This window comes from Solenopsis invicta, chromosome 15 (assembly GCF_016802725.1).
Source record: "Solenopsis invicta isolate M01_SB chromosome 15, UNIL_Sinv_3.0, whole genome shotgun sequence".
NCBI lineage: Eukaryota > Metazoa > Arthropoda > Insecta > Hymenoptera > Formicidae > Solenopsis > Solenopsis invicta.
The window spans coordinates 506,317-518,432 of NC_052678.1; the positions used below are offsets into that span (position 1 = coordinate 506,317).

General features: G+C 35.3%; 1 protein-coding gene and 1 long non-coding RNA gene across 5 annotated transcripts in view; one reads left to right on the forward strand and one right to left on the reverse strand.

Moving 5' to 3' along the window:
* Nucleotides 1-12,116, forward strand: part of LOC105201687 (probable proline--tRNA ligase, mitochondrial) — a 44,444-nt gene that overhangs the window by 10,335 nt on the left and 21,993 nt on the right. Inside the window, exon 1 of one of the 4 annotated variants that reach the window (XM_039457775.1) lies at nucleotides 7,360-7,623. The exons of the other annotated variants lie outside the window; for them this stretch is intronic. The gene's annotated coding sequence lies outside the window, so the exon portion shown is untranslated. Of the gene's footprint in view, nucleotides 1-7,359; nucleotides 7,624-12,116 lie in introns of those variants that run through there. 4 annotated transcript variants of the gene reach the window in all.
* LOC113004853 lies at nucleotides 1,821-2,877 on the reverse strand. Its single transcript, XR_005576412.1, has 2 exons — nucleotides 2,718-2,877; nucleotides 1,821-2,656 (listed from the first exon to the last, which is right to left on the reverse strand). It is a non-coding gene; the product is annotated as an uncharacterized LOC113004853 (long non-coding RNA).

The following is a 12,116-nucleotide window of genomic DNA, read 5'->3' on the forward strand; positions in this document are numbered from 1 at the left end:
ATATTCATATTCATGTTCTATGTACTGAAATACATAATATTATTAAGTTTGAACTAAATCAATGAAGAACTTTACCTCAATGCTTAACTCTGCGTAGTGCAGACGTTTGTAACGCAAAAGGGTTAGGGTTATCCAACTTAGGTTAGGCGCTTTAATCAGTATTAACGAATCGCCCTGGTGCTCAGTATTACGAATAGCCCCAACTGTGCGCATTATTGCGTATGATCGACAAAAATAGACATTACACAGCAAAAAGTAAACACGAAATGTTTCAAATACATTCAACTGGACACAATACATTCAAAGTTTTCAAAAAAACATTATTATCTTATTTAAATTTCGAAGAAATGCTGATTATCAAAAATTACTTCGACTGTAGCAAAACACATTTTTCGCTACTACGACATTAATATGACGCCGTTACCAATAAAACTTTGTTAGCAACATCGTTACATTAGGACGTGTTTACAGTGTTTAAAGTAAATTTTTAATATGTACCCATAAAATGATATTTCCAATTATCGAATTACTCCGTCTAACGATTTGCCCCGGTTTTCCCTAATAACCTTTCTCCTACACAATCTAGATAGATATTAAATTTTTTTGTAGCATTATAGGAATTTTTGTTTGCATTCTCCAAATTTTTTACTGATATGTCTAAAAGTTTTTTTTTAAATTATTTATAACTAATCAATTATCTTTAGTAGCAAAATTTATTTCAGAATTTTTTATTTTAAGTAAAAAATTTTCTGTTGTTTTAAAATTATGGCATATAATTTTGGAATTTTTTTCTGTTATAGTAAAATAATCTGTAATCTAATAAAAATTTGATTAGGATTTAATTTTTCTTGATTTAATTTTCTCTTTAATCTTTCAGATCTTTGGTATTTTAAACTTTTCCATTTATTACATTGACTGACTAACTTAAAACTAGAACAAGTAGGAATACTGGAATTGGAATCATTATTAAAATCAATAACATAACTAAAATCGGAAACAGAACAGTCAATATCATGCTCTTCATTAATTTTTTTCGAAACTATAATTCGATTATCTGTATCTTTTACTGTACCTTTTGTATTTACTGTATCAAAAATAATGTCCGCTTTATCTATTACTTCTGCAATATCTGCAACTTCCGCTTTGTTTATAACTTCCACTACATCTGGAACTTCCGCTTTATCTATAACTTTTGCTATATCTATAACTTTCACTTTTTTGTTTGCATTATCTATTGATTAGTTTTATTTACATTTTCAGTATCTGCAAACTCAATATTGTGAATTACTTTCACGTTTGATAATTTTGATGGCACTTTTGCTACATAATCAGTGATACGATTTTTTTTTATTAACAAATGATTTAGTTGCAGATGAATTTATGTTTTGAATGTGTTTTTTAAGTAAATGTTTTTGAAAGTTAAAATAAATCTAACGTTTTAATGTTGAATTTTTTTTTAGCAAATTTAGATGTAATACAATTTACACCACAAAAGCATTTTATAACATAACTCAATTCACCTACATCTAAAAAAACTTGTTTTTATGCTTATATTATCAAATGATTCTTTTAAAGCTAACCATTTAGTTGCGGTTATTTTACTTTGTGTCCAAGAAACAATTGCTTTTCGTATACGTGCATTTTTTTCCAAAATTGTAGATTCCAATGATTCTTCAGATATCAATTTATCATCCATTATCTTTTTGTTTATTACAGAAGATAATTCAGGAGTTGAAGTGCTTGCATGATTTAGGTTTGAACTCAATTGTTGTAATATCTGGTTGCTTTTCTTAGTTTTTTTTGGTTGACTTTTTTAATTCTTCATACGTCTTTTCTATGGAGTCTTTATGTAATAATTTTTTTTTATAATATTTAGAAAGAAGAGATATATGTCTAGGTACTACTTCAAATAGTGAAAGATTTTTCCAATACATGCCATAATACTTTGGTAGATCTTCTTTGTCTATAATTTTATGTAATCCGTTCCTAGCAAACAATAATGTCTCTAATATCAGAATTGTTTATATTGGATATAACAATCTTATTTGCAAAACCATTAACTATTAATAAATTAGAGTGATAAAAATTTTTATATTTAAAGATGTTTCAGCTTCAGCAAACACATCAACTTCTGAATTAATTAATTTTTGCTCAAATCCTGCATGTATGCTTGCTATCGGTAAAGTATTTTTTATATATTAATAGATAATTGAATATTATAAATAAAGGTATAAGAGATGTTTGAAACAAACTTTTTCGCTAATTTTAGATAAAATTTCTGCAGAGTATCTTTGAATGTAGTGAAGAATTTTGAACGCATCGGAACAAAATGTTACGTTATATTGTGAATTACTTTGACGTTTGAAAATTTTGATTGCACTTTTGCTACTTAATTTAAATTTGAGATTATGTCACATCGTCTACATACTTTCTAGCACTGTAAATAAAAAAAAAATATGTCATTGAATTGCGATATTAATATATCATATGACTTCAATAAAACATAACAATTTTTTTATGTTTCGAAGTACTTACTGAGACGCTCTATTTTAACGGATTTAACATCCTCTAAGGAAATTGCCGTCACCAATGGACTTCCAAAATTTCAAATTGTTTTACATTTTTTGATTATGTAATGTTAAGTAGATTTACCTTTCTGAAATGTAATACAAATGTTATTCTAATTCTATATATAAATTAAATAACACAGAACTTACTTCTCTAAGACATAATTTCTTTTTCTTTCTTTACGTAAAGCTTCTTAATGGATCATGGTATCATGCTGCAGATAATACACCACTTTTCAGTATAAATGTTATATTACGATCAATGTTATAGAATTTAATAAGATTGCTGAAACAAACGTATACTCGTATTATCGATATGGGACGCTTCTGAGAAACAGCGTTATGTGCGCGATCGATGGCCCGGCCGCCGAGTCTCGTACGGTAGTGGGGGGAGCAATAGGTGTCGCTTCGGAAATCTGCCCGGAAAGTTGTAACTAATTCCGATTGAGCACTGTTATTACACATTTTAAATATAATGTTTGACACAAAACAATTATCAGTTTAAAAATAAACGTAATAGTGCTCAGAGATTTAATTATGCCCGCTATAATGCGCATTAATGCCCCAGTAATGCCCAGTAATGATGCACCGGTAATGCTTAGAAATGCTCAGTAATGCCTGGTAATTTCTAAAGTCTGTACACTTACTGCTCTCAGCAGTTTCCTTCTCGTTTGTTCCTTAAAATTTCGTATTTTTGACACTTTGCAGCTCGACAAATAAATTTTTTTTGAACAATTCAGCTAAAACTACATCAACTACAACATTTTACCTACAAAATACTTTTTTTTTTAAATTTGTAACGACCTGACTTCCGCGCACGGGCGGTGTTATTTCGGTGGACGAGAACGCGGTTAGGTCGCCAAAAGAATTAGACTGGCTTTATAGGTTGACAAAAGAACTTAGTTTATTATATACGAAAACGAAGATACAGTGTAGTGTTCGCGGACGCGGCGCGCGGACGGACAAATGAGGATGACGCTCGGACGGACGTGACAATGTACTTATTTCTACGCGCGGACGGACAAAAGGAGAAACATAACGCGCGGACGGACAAAAGGAAAAACATAACGCGCGGACGGACGGAACGGAAAGTATAACGTTTGGACGGATGAATATTTGCGAGATATTTACACGTAGGTGTTTCCGAGTTGAATTTCTCCGAACTCGCAATCTCTGTTTACAACCCGTCTTGGCCTTGCCGAAAGTCGTGGTCACGGCCACGGGCGCACGGACCCGGTGACAATACGCTTCTCGCGCGCGGTACAGTTTGCGATGTGCAGCGGTTAAGATCTCTTGGTGAAGGCGCGGAACTCTACACCTCAGATCGTGAGTCGGTGCCGACGGAGAGGAAATCGGATCGTGATGTCTCCGATCCACCGAGATCTCTTGGTTGAGCCCGTAGAATCGGAGGCGGATAGGATGCTCGTCGCCGAGATTTCTTAGCAGAACCCAAGGTGCTTGAGTTTGGTTCGGAGCGGAAGGAGTACCACTTCTTAACGGACGGACGGTTCGGATAAGAAGAAGTCTCGATTGCCGAAGCGGTGGTGCTTATATAGTTGAATCTCGAGAGGAGGGGTGGTACGGAGGTACGGACGGTTCGGTAGCGGAGAGGGAATCCCCGCCACTCGATTGGCAGCGACCGCCACTTCGGCCGTTTTTCGGGCGCGTGCACGCGGAGACGTTCTCTACGCGTGGATGCGTTTTCGCGCGCTACGCCGGTTTAAAATTTATTCGGCGTTGTTTTTTGTTTATCCGGCGAGTGTTTGGTCGGACAGTTTGGAGCGGTGGACGATCCGAGGGGATCGCGGAAGGCGGTTTGTTACAAATTTTTCGACGGTTTTTTTTTTTTTTTATTGAGTTACGCAACTTTGAAGCTAAACCTGCATTTTTTTACAAATGATATTTGTACTCTGTGAAAAATCGTAGACAAAAAATTAAAAAAAGCATTTTAAAGCTTGCAGTTTCAGGTGTAACATGATATCTATAGTTTTCAAAAATTTTTTTAATGCTATGCCCCAAAAAAACGATACATTGTTTTCTTCTTAAAATGACGTATTTTTAACAGCCTGTAGCTTAATAAAATTTTTTTTTTTTTTTTGACAAATGCAATGCAAATACTATAAAGTATGATTTTTTCTACAAAATGCTTTTTTCTAAATTTTCCTATGATTTTTTTAAGCATTACGAGCATTATGTGCATCACGTAGAGGTTGCCGGTTGGATTATTGCACTTTGTGCGTGCGTGCGTGCGTGCGTGCGTGCGTGCGTGCGTGCGTGCGTGCCTGCCTGCCTGCCTGCCTGCCTGCCTGCCTGCCTGCCTGAATGGCTGCCTGCCTGCCTGCCTGCCTGCTTGCCTGCTTGCCTGTTTAATATTGTGCTATTGCAGCAGGTAAACGTAGGTGGCGGTAAACGTCATTTTTCGGAAAAATGTAAAAAATGTGTTTCTTTGAAGTTTTGTAACTCGGTCAAAAAAAAAAAAATCGTAGGAAAATTTAAAAAAAAGCGTTTTGTAGAAAAAATATACTTTATGGCACTTGCGTTGCATTTGTCAAGAACAAATTTGTTTATTGAGTTACAAGCTGTCAAAAATACGTTATTTTAATAAAAAATCGGTTTATTTTTTTTAAGATATATCATTAAGAAATTGAGAAAATTTTGAAAACCACTGATAATATGTTAAAGCTGAAACTTTGAGCTTTAAAATACTTTTTTAATTTTTTGTCTACGATGAATTTTCACGGAGTACGGATATCGATTGTAAAAAGTGCAGGTTTAGCTTCAAAGTTGCATAAGTCAGTAAAAAAAAAAAAAAAAATAAATCGTAGAGAAATTTAAAAAAAAGCATTTTGTAAGCAAAATGTTGTAGTTTATGAAACTTTACTTGATATGTTCGAAAAATTTTGTTTGTCGAGCTGCAAAGTGTCAAAGATACGAAATTTTAAGGAACAAAACAAGGTGTGCTTTTTTACTGCATGAGACAAGGAAGTTAACCCTTTAACACATAAGTAGGTCTAAGAGACTTTATATGAAGTTTTGAACGCTTCCTGTGTGAAGACGGAATGAGATTGGAGGTTCAGACCAAAACGTAAAAAAAGTTTGAAATCTCTTTCGATTGATATAGTTGATCAATTTTTTTGCTCAACTAGAATTTGAACGGCACCGCAGCAAAGTTTTGTTAGGGTCAATGCGACCCATGTAGTGTGTAAGAGAAACTTTTTCTGTGAGTATTTTACATAAAAAAACCTAGACAAAATACGTTCAAACAGTTCGGTTCGCGGATGTTACTTGCATATACTCTGTCTAAAGTTGGAATACTATAAAATGCTGTAGAAAAGGGAGTTTTTCCAAAATATATTATGAAAACATCAATTTTCAATTTTAGACACGATTTAATAAAAAATACTTCATATTCGCCTTGTTACAAAAGTTTATTTTTTAAGAAAAATGACAATGATATAATTTTTTTTGAAAGCATGAATTTTTAACTTTAAAACGCCGTATTGTAAAGTCTTTAAAAGTTTTTTGTTGCAAAGATATGATATTTTTAAAAAAGTAGATTTTTAGATGCCTTAAAACACCTCATATTTTTCATGTTACATAATTATACTTTTTAAAAAAAATGATTTTGCCAAATTTTATTTTGAAAATGTGACTCTTTAGTTTTAAAACGCTGTATTTGAAAGTCCTTAAAAGTTTTTTGTTGCGAAGATATAATTTTTTGAAGGAAAAGTGGATTTTTGACCAATTTCTCATTTTTGCTTAATGGTTTTTGTTTTATAACTTCACAATAAATTATTTTTCGGCAATTCCGATTGTGCAATCACACTCCTGAGATTTTGAACTTTCGTTTAAAAAAAAAATTGTAGAAAAATATTGATTGTAATCAAAGTTATAGCTTCTCAAAGTTGAAAAAGTCTCCCAGACCCGAAAATGTGTTTTCGTATTTTACAGGATCGGTGTGTTTAAGGGTTAAAAGAATTTTAAAAATCTGTTGATAGAACGTTAAAGTTGAATCTTCAAGCTTCAAAATATACTTTTTTTATTTTTTATTTATGATTTTGCCGAGTTACAGCCATTTGAAAATAACCTGTGACGATGCACCCCGTAAAACGCATTGTCCTGGCAAACATTGACCGGGAAAAGGCCGCTGGGCCATAACCGGGTGCCCATTTTTAATTGCATCGTAATACCGCCTGGTGACAATCACCGCCAGAAGAGACGCGCCGAGCCATTGCACGAGTTGGCGCGCACTCGGAAGACACGCGGTCTTTCTTACCCCGACGACTCTGCCATCAAGCGCCGAAAATAACGGTGGCGAGCGGAGTTGCTCGGTATAAATAGGGCCGTTACGCAGAGAAACGGTGACTCCGTCACCAGCCAGCATTTCGGAAACGATCCGCTGCGCCAGTGACATCCCGTTCCCGAAGTCGGAACAACGGTGTACTTGGCCGCGGCGAGAGAATACTCTGCCTCTGACACCGATCCTCTCTGAACACACAGTCACCCGGAGATCGAGAACCTGCTTAAGGCCAAGAGTTTTGGTCAACGGGCAGGTCCCCGGCTACCCGAAGGCTAACCTCATCTACCTCGCGACACCCACCACACCGCGACCGCGGTGTTCAGGGTCACGGGTCGAGTTTACTTGACAGGGTGTTGCGCGTCCAGCCCTACCTACGATGATCCCGTTGCGCCATATCGCTCGGAGATTCGTCCCGCCCGCGATAATCGCGACGTACGGCTAGCCCGCGGACCATACGGTGAAACCACGCCCACCGCATCGCGAACCTCACGGCACGCTAGCCGCAGACCGCGCCCGCGCTTGCACGAAACCGCGCCTGTATATAGACACATTTGTAAAAGTTCTAGTCGGTATTGTAACATATAACGTGTACGTATTGTCCGTCCCGCGAGTTAATCAAATACATGTAAACTGACTCAAGCAAAACCATGCATGTAATATTTCAGCCGCACCGCCTGCCTTCCCTTCTCCCGCATCGAACCATTTCCGCAGTCTAAGCGCCGAAACTCGACGAGCTGATCCGTGCGCGGAAAGTCGGTAAATTACAAACCTAATTTTTGGTATCTGGAAAGTGTTCTCTCTCTCTCTCTCTTTTTTTTGAAGTAGTGTATTAAAAATACATTTTTTTTTCTATAGCAGAAACACATTATTTAAGGCTCTTGATTTCTCAGCCGAGAACTTTGCGTTGACGATAGAGACATTCCGTTGCGGACAAAATTAGAATTAATAGACGTGAAACAGATTGACGATGTGATGTTGTCGTGTATGTCATTTTGTTATTATGTGTTTCATTGTGAATATATAACTTATCTCGTATTTACCAAATTCGTAAAAATGGACCACGAGTAAAGTTTCTTTGAATTTTATACATAAAAGTACATTTTTCACTCTTTTCACTAGCTATCCGTGTGTTTTCTTGTCTTAATAGGTGTCACTTTACCACAGTTCAGATATATCTGTTCCGACACTGAACATCGGCATCTTTGATGTAGCGGGTGACAAAATCACGTGATCGTAGCCATATTGGGAATTGTACACGCGCTTACATTTGAATGCTTTATAAGTTATAGATGATTTATGCATTTTCCACACAAAAAAAAAACAGATTTACACAGTGTAACAGTGCAAATTATTTCATCTTTGTTTAACATTAGCAAACAACAAGAATAAAATGATTAACTGTTTTAAACTATATCAAATGTGTGTCTTTTATTAGAAAACGTCTATTTTATGTAGTAAATGAATAACTTTTTATTTGTCATAAAATTTGTTATTATTTAAGAATAAACTAAATCTTTCATTATTATGCTATTATTAAGTTATATAACTTTTAAATAACATTAAAGGTTATTTTGCTTTACTTGCACACAATAAATTAATTTATTACTGTTTTATTTAATTCGCTCTAACAAAAATTATAAAATCGAACATTATTATTAATTTTTAATTATAAGAATTTATATAATAATAGTTGGGACTTCCGTTTCTGGTAGCGAGTGTGTGTGTGTGGAGAGTGCGATTAATAAGCAGGTATTAGGGGATAAGGTGAGACGTGGTGGAGTACGGGATGAAAGGAAAGGGAAGAGGCTGGTGGTGGAGAGTGAATAAGGGTAAAGAGCGGGGATAAAGGAATAGTGAGACAGGATTTATAGGAGGGATGGGACAGGATTTGAAGGTTAGACGGGAAAGCAGGTATAGAAAGTAGAGAGAAAGCAGAAAAGAGGGAGGGTAGCGACATTGGGCGGTAGAAGTGAGAAGCATAGCAGGCGAAAGTAAGTGCAGTTGCGGGAAATTTTGAATTGGAATAACTTTTGAGTAACCAATATATTATCTTACAAGGAAACACAGGGAAGTGTCCGCCTCAGATTAAAACGAGTTTTTAATATGTTGTAGTACAGATAAAAATAAGGGACACGTATTTTTTTATACGTGCCCATACGCACTTTAAGGGGGTGAAACACTCCTTTGAAGAAAATCGGTTTTTTTCTTTCGAAGCGTATGCCGTCGAAACTATAAGAGATAGAAAAAAATGTTTCAAATGAAAGTTGAATGGCTCGAAGAGTAATTTATAACAGCGGAAAAAAAATTAAAAAAAAATTTTTTTTAAATACTTTCCCCCACCACTTACCTATTTTTTTTCAAAATTTTTATTTTTTTTATAAGCAAAATAAAGCTTATTTTATTACGATAATTCAACGGTATATGATAAAGTTACGATACAACATAAAGTTACGATACAACGATAACAGACATCTTTAATTGAATTGTATAAATGCAGTATAAAAGATGAAATTTCTAACTAATTTTTTAATTAGTTTTATGTTACTTCTTTTGTTGTTAGTTGATGAGCTGGCGTTAGATAGTGAAGGTATGGAATGTGTGAGTAATAATTTTTTGTCCAAGTCTCCTTATTTATAAAATGTTGAAGAGAACAAATATTCTAGTCAAATCATGTAGACTAGTAAATAAATGTTTAACTTATATTAATTACATATTATTTTCTAAACAAGAAATTAATGTCTTACAACACCGTAATTGTTGTTATTCTTTAGTGTAGTGTCGTTTTATTTTGTAGTAAATGTTTTCCTCAATGTCTGCGTTTTCATGTTAGACACAGACTGTCCTCGAAATGTTTTTGTCATCTTATGCGAGAAAAACATGCATTCAACTTTCATAGAGAACATTTTTCTTTATCTCTTATAGTTTCGACAATACACGCTTCGAAAGAAAAAACCCGATTTTCTTCAAAGGGGTTGTTTCACCCTTAGAAGTGTATTAGGACACGTGTAAAAAATACGTGTCCCTTATTTTAATCTGTACAACATATTAAAGGCACGTCGAAATTGGAGGGAGTCACTTCCGTAGCGCACGAACGCGCGGACGGGTGCGCGTACCGTGCGTATAAAGAGATTTTTAATTATTTTTGGAAAATGGGAATGTTGTATCGTAACTTTATCATATACCGTTGAATTCGTAGAAAAATAAGCTTTATTTTGTTTATAAAAAAATAAAAATTTTGAAAAAAAATAGGTAAGTGGTGGAGGAAAGTATTAAAAAGAATTTAAAAAAAATTTTTTTTTTCGCTGTTATAAATTACTCTTCGAGCCATTCAACTTTTATTTAAAACATTTTTTTCTATCTCTTATAGTTTCGACGGCATACGCTTCGAAAGAAAAAAACCGATTTTCTTCAAAGGGGTGTTTCAGCCCCTTAAAGTGCGTATGGGCACGTATAAAAAAATACGTATCCCTTATTTTTATCTGTACTACAACATATTAAAAACTCGTTTTAATCTGAGGCGGACACTTCCCTGTGTTTCCTTGTTAGTATATAATTTTGTATTTTTACATTTTTTACATTTATATAATAATTTTACAAATAACCTAAAAATATTATTAAACTTGATTAAATTGTTTTCTTAGATTAAAAGTGTGACCATTTTAAATATAAAAAGAGTCATATTTTTTAGTAAATATTTTCTAGAACTGTAAAAATAGATTACTTAATTAAAAATTTTTTTATTTACATTTTATTTACATGAATACAAAAAAAATAAATATTTAAAAAAATTTTTAACTCGACTGCAAGTAAATAAACTTTTAAATAGGGAAAGTTGGCAGGTTAAAAGAAATACGAGATGGAGGAAGGAAAGGAGGGAGCGAAGAAGAGGGAAAAGGAAGTAGAAGAGGGGAAAGGGGAAGAGAAGAGGAAGGTGGGAAGACCGAGCAAAACAGAAGGTTTGATGAGGGAAGAGTATACAGTCTGTCGCTGATAGATGCGTTTAAGAAAGGAGAAAAAAGGAAGGCGATAGATGCATTACAGGCAGATATTTTTAAGAAAAGTTTAAAGGTATTGAGATCGCCGGAAAAGTAGCCGGAAAAGCAAGAAGAAGGGGGTTGAGTGAGATATTAAGGGAGGTGAAGTAGGGTTTTAAGGAAATTAAAGCGGAATTAAGAGAAGTGAAGGAGGGGAAAGCAGAGATGAGGGAGTGGATGGAAGATATGAGGAAAAGATTAGACAGTTTAGAGAAAAGAGTGAAAGAGATCGAGAAAGGTAGGGAGAGGGAGGAGAAAGAGGAAGGGGGTGAGGAAAGGAAGGAGGAGGAAAAGGTAAAGCAGATAAAGAAGAGGAGAAAGGGAGAGATGAAGGAATTAGAAGAAAGGATGAAGAGAATAGAGTTGGGGGGGGGGAGGAGAGGAAAAGGAAAGAGAGGAAGAGAAATATAACCATAAAGGGAGTGAAAGCAAAGGAGAAAGGGATAGAGGGGTTAAGAAAAGTGACAGAACAGATAGTGGAGGCGACGGAGGCGACAGCGAGAGTAGAAGGGAGTATAGGAAAGAAAGATAAGGAGGGAAGGGAAATGGTATGGGTAAGATTAGCGAGTGTAGAGGAGAAAATTGAAGTGATGAAAGGAAAAGCGAAGCTGAGGCAAAGAAGGGAGTGGATAGTAGATGATCTGACAGAAAAGGAGAGAAAGATAGAGTGGTGGATAAGGAAGGAAGCGGAAAGGATAAGGAGGGGAGGTAGGAAAGTAAGAGTAGGATATATGAAAATATGGATTGAGGAGAAATTATGGGTATGGGATGAGATTAAGGATGACTTGAGGGAATGGCACGGAAAAGAAATAAGAGAATGGAAGTCGGGTTAGAGGAGGGTAGAGGGGTGGAAAAAGAGAAAGGGGATTATTAGTAGGGTGGTGGACGGTGAGAGAGGGAGAGGGGGAAAAAGAAACAAATATAGAAAATGAGAAGCATAGGAAAAAGAGGAGGAATAAGAAAAAAGAAGATGGTAAAAAGTATAAGATAGGCTTTTGGAATGTGGCAGGCATGGAAAACAAAGAGAAGGATTTCAGAGAGAGACTAAAAGAATGGGATGTGATGTTCCTGAGTGAGACTTGGTTACAGAAGAAGGGATGGGAAAGAGTTCGAAAATAGCTGCCAAAAGGATACGTGTGGGAAGTGCAAGAGGCGGCAAGGAAGAGTAAAAAAGGGAGGGCAATGGGAGGAATGATTATGGAGATAAGGGAAAGG